Here is a 5,533-nt window from a genome sequence, read left to right as displayed (position 1 = left end):
GAAGCTGTCAACCCATCCATCCAGGCACAGCACTTTGTGAGTAATCGCTGTCTGCTGGCTCTTGCACTGAGTCACTGTCTTGTACACACAAACCTACATGCACTCACTCGCACACACATTTCTGACGCTTCTGATTTGTTCAACTTCGAGTGTTGTTTCTTGATCAGAGTTTTAGTTTTGCCTTATTTTTCCCCCACATCGATGAACCAAACACCAAGATAACCAAAACCATGAGAGTCTGGAGGCCTGGCCAAAAAAAAGTCTGGTCCAGCCAGAGAGCTTACCATGAATATACAGTTGCTATGGGTACTTAGTGCTTAGAATTATGATGAATGTCGTATTCAGCAGTAAATGTAGTTTTGAAAATGAAAAATAATACTGTGGAATTATTGCAAGTGGAATATATATAATTCACAGCAGTATACTGCACAGTTTAATAAGCAACACAAATCAGTAGAGTAAACTCGACCAAGGGCATCACTTTGTGTTTGAAAGTGCCAGAGACACAGAGGCTGAGATAGATTTAAAAAAAACACATTTTTACATGTTCTTCAACATACATGATTTTAGGCAATGTAATGAGGGGATGTTTAGTTAACATTTTTTTAAACACATTTTTACCAAAATTTGATTTTAGAAAGTGATTGGGGCGAAATTTGTCATTTCAGTATGTGGCTGTAATCAACAACAATGAATATGAACCAAAAAAAATGTTCTGTGTGTGGTCACTGAGGTTACAGATCTATCATGAGTGTCTTATGTATTATTTCGACAGGAAAGTAGAAACATGTTATCACATGATTCATGAGACTGAATCACAGAGATTTATTTAACAAAATGTGTTGCTCTTTTAAAAAATTTGAAGAGGAAATCTGTGGAATCTAACTGATCACAATGAATACATCTCTTGGTTGCTGGGTTAAATATATAATTATATGGATGGGAAGTACCTCTGTTAGGTAACAATCATGCAAAACGTCTTCTTGGCTCTTCCAACTTGACAAATGTGGCGCCACTGACAGTCAGCACTTACAATATTTTTTGTTTAAGTACTGTATTATCTAATCTCTAATTTTCCCTCTTGAAAACTACCCTTACCTAAAATCTAGCCGGGTGTCATTTTAGATTGTACAGTAAGCATACAGTACAGTAGACTTATGTAATATTATGCATATTTTTCCACTCGAGTTTTGACAGAATACTCAGTGCAAGTCGGTACATGACATTTTAACGACAGCAACTCTAGTGGAAAAAAATCGGTCTCTCCCCTTTTATAGATGTCTATAAATATGATCACCTCTACGTCACCATCGTTCCAGGATGAGTCCATGCTGACTTTCTCTATAGGCTAACTGCTGTCTTTGGCCAGGAACAATTTTGTACTTCTAAGCCGCATACAAGTCAGATCCTGTCAGTGGGTTAGTTTTGTTCAAAGGACCAATTAGTGGGTCCTACCTTAGCCTGCAGCTAAAAGGCCTAATGGTGGGGGCATCCACCTGAGAGGTGCAGAGCTCTCCCCACTGGGCTTTAATTTGAGAGAGGGGTGGGTGGCAGCTTCTGAAGCTTTTACCATTACACAGGACTTCATTGTGGCTGCTGACCGTTTGATCTTAAAATAATTTACTTAATGATCTCACCACGGGAGCAATTGGTGCTGCTCGATTAGTCTGCAAGGTCTAATGGACATGGGAAAGAAAGAGGAGCGGGAGGAGGAGGACGGGAAAGGAGGGAGAGGGGGAGGGGAGGGTGGCACAGTAAGGGCTAAATGAATCTGCTATGTAACCTTGGGGAGGTACATTTTTTAGCATAAAGTCAGCCAAGGCAGTGCCACAGAAATTCAGTGGCTACAACAGTCCGAGGCAGTTTAACAAGCTCACATAACTGAGAAACAAATGCCAGGCATTTTTAAAGTAACATTTTGGCATAGATTAGGGCCGCAAGTCACAGCTTCCTTTTATTTTAAGTTACATAATCACATTTGGACCTTCGCATTAATTAATTTTCATATTCAGTGCAAGCCCAGTTTGAATATAATTACTTGAATATAACAGATTCACTAATTTATTCGAAAAAAAAGAAAAAATTAGGAAAATTAAAAGCGAGATTTACCCTTAGTTTGCATAGGAAAATGCAAACTGGATTATCACGTTTAACACTGATATTTACCTCTGATAACATTAAAATGCATAACTCTGTATTATTCCAGTCTGTAGCACTAATTTGAATATAGATATACCATTTACATGTACAGTCCATTCCATTTTCAATCATGGCATTATCCAACACACTGTATGAACACCAACATGAGTGAGAGACCAAACCACAACAGCTTCAGGGATTCACAGTAAACAGAGTTGAAAAGGTCACTCCACTTCCAGCACACACTTTCCTACACCACTGAAAGGCCCTCCAGAGCTCTGCACCTAGATAACAAGTCAAAGAAAGGTTGGGGGGTGGATGGAGTCTAATGCAGCCATTAGGAGAAGAGATAGCTGCAGTCAGGTAAGTTGGTGCAGTTTACAGCAATCCCTCTGGCAAAGTATGAAAAGCGGAAAAGGGAGGGTGGGTGATTAACACAGATCACTATTATTAAATCAAGCTGGAGGGTTGTTAGTGCACATGAAGTTTTCTGTGACATGTCATGACAAACTCTGGCTCGCTGGCAGGAAGAACCCAAATAAATCTCTGAATGGAAAAATTTTTTTGATGGGAAGAAGCGGCGTAATTAGTGTCATTGCGTTTAATGACGAACTACATCTGTTTCCCTTGTCAGCGTTATAAACCCTGCTCAGTCAGAAAAATGCTCTATTATAGTCACAGTGGAACGATAGCCGCCTGAGCCTATGGAAATTGGCACTGATTACGAGTTTATTTTCATAACACATGCCAATAAAACTCAAAAAGGCACACATGAATGAAATGTAGCATACCTGGACCACTGCCGTGCAAATTGTCACACGTTCATTCACACAATCATTAGTGTGACGGCTAAGCCAGTGGGGAGTGAGCCACTTTTTTTCCTCTTTGTTTCTAAAACCTTATAACTTAAAGTTAAAACCCTTTGATTTTTAAAGTCATGGTGCAGGTTTAATGGATGAAGCTTTGATTGAAAAATCAAGGACATGCTCAATCATGTGAGGACAAGCACTTGAGCGCTGAATGTTTGCACTCTTGATTTTATGCTGAGACCTTTACTGTGAGAGGAGCAAAGGTCGACCCCCTCATTTTAAAGTGGACACTAACCACACAGTCAACAACGCCGTAATTAGCCAGTATAACCAGAGCCACTGCTTTTGCTGGTGTGGGCTCGATAAATTATTTTGTCTTCTGCATTTTAAATTATCATTTTTACAAGAGTAATTATTTTATAGCGCCAATTTAGATTCACATCATCCAAATTGACGTTATTGAAATAAACCAGACAGCACTGCTTACAGTGCGATACTGTACCTCTGCAGGAAAAACATACATGCATGTTTGTATAACCACCATCACACTGTAAGGCCTCAGATGAATTTTAAACATTTATTGACCCATCCCCCCCAACTGAATGGCAGTCATCCTTGTGCCGGGCCCTGCCAGAGACCACGAGGTGTGCATATTAAAAGTTTTTACTGAGGCTCCACCACACCTGTGATCCTCTCGGCACTGAGCCTTGCGCCACGAGAACATAAATCACGGCCTTGTGAGCGGAATATCTCATGGAGAGAGCCAGCATTCCACAGCTTGTGCTGGGATTAGGAAATCAAAAGGGCACACGCTCTGCAAATGCAACACACAAGGCCCCAAGGAAGCCTGCACGTTGAGAAACAGCCAAGGAGGCTCACTCAGCTCTGTCATTTATAATGGTGCTGGACTGACAGAAGCCCCTGGGACATTACCGCTACAAGCCCCAAACCACTGACTGTATGTGCCATCCAAACAAGTACAAATTATGGCCTAAACGAAGCGGAAGAGCTGCTGCAAATTGCAGGAAGCATTTGCCTGTGTCTTCATTATCTTGTTAGCTTTTTAGATAAATGTATTTTCAACAGCATCTGGCTATGATGAGTAGCTTTAGGAGAGCTAGTTCCCCTATAAGGATGAGCAGAATTTGCCAATTTACATCATTTTAGAGAATCTAAATGTATCAATATTATGTCTTTATCATGACATAAGAGTGTATATTGTCTCAGATTTTAGATATTGATTCAAGTTTTTTCTCTTCCTAGTTTTAATGGCTGCAATGTAATTTTCTGAACTTACATTTCTTAGACCTGTCTCTATCCACCTAATCATTATATCCACATTAATGGGGAATATTTATCTGAAGTGTCTTATTGTGTTGATACCAATAATCCTCCCTACAGTAATGTTGCAATGTCAATATCAAGGTATATGGTAAAAAAACATCTGGATGTTTTTTTGTAGGAGGGAAGTGCATCAGCAGTGATGGAATGTAACAGAGTACGTTTACTTGGACTTGGACGTTACTCAAGTATCTACATTTTCTGCTGCTTTAAAATTCCACATATTTCGGAGGCAAAAAAACCCCAAAAACTTTTACTACACTATATTCATTTAATGCCTTTAGTTGCTAGTTACTTTGCAGATTGCATGTTGTACCACAGACATGTTTTATTCTATCAGTGACAAGACGAATCATATCCGATAATCAGTCGAGCCATAGCCATAGTATACAGCGTGTAAATACATCTAAAGATATGTTTAATTCATTTAAATATACTTTTGATACTTAAGAACATTTAATACAAAATACTTTACTTAAGTACTATTTTTATGGGTGACTTTCACTTATACCAAAGTAATATTTCAACACTATAACTTTTACACGAGTATGACTGTTGGGTACTTTTTACAACACTGTGTATCAGTATATGTCCTAAAAATATCTTGATGTTATTTTAAAGCCACATCGCCAAGCACTTGTATATAATAACATATAATAACAAGAGCTATATTCTCCTCCCAGCAGGTGTATGTGTGATTAACATTGCACAGGGGACATCCATGATTCGCCCTTCTGTATAGTCTATTATGCGGTCTCCGGCAAAGGCTGACTGTACTGTGAGAAATCCACGTATTTGATATGCAAAAACGCTCCCTATGTATCCTTGCCCTGTGTTAGTCAAAACATTGATGAGATCATTTGCATTTATGGAGTGAATGATTACACAAGTACACTATATGAGGAATAAAGGGCCCAGCTCAGGTTAAGGCTGATTGACAGCAGCATTGTCTGCTGAGGCTTCACTTCATTTTGAGGAGCCCACAGTGACCTCAGGCATTATGGCCATGGGGGCAGTGCCAATCTCTCAGGGTGCTGATTAAGTGGGATAAACCAGCCCCCTTTAGACACAAGTGCCCTGACCATCCTCAGGGGAGTCCTACCTATAACCGGCCTGGATCTGGCTTCCACCACAACACACCAGCATCCACACGCAGGCATACACATATTAATGCTATGGTGTTTAGTTTAACTCACTTTTAGATCAGTAGTTTGGATTTTCTTTATACATACATACATATATAC

Source organism: Acanthopagrus latus, chromosome 17 (genome assembly GCF_904848185.1).
Source record: "Acanthopagrus latus isolate v.2019 chromosome 17, fAcaLat1.1, whole genome shotgun sequence".
Classification (NCBI taxonomy): domain Eukaryota; kingdom Metazoa; phylum Chordata; class Actinopteri; order Spariformes; family Sparidae; genus Acanthopagrus; species Acanthopagrus latus.
The sequence above is the reverse complement of the archived record's forward strand: the minus strand, read 5'-3'. Positions refer to the sequence as shown.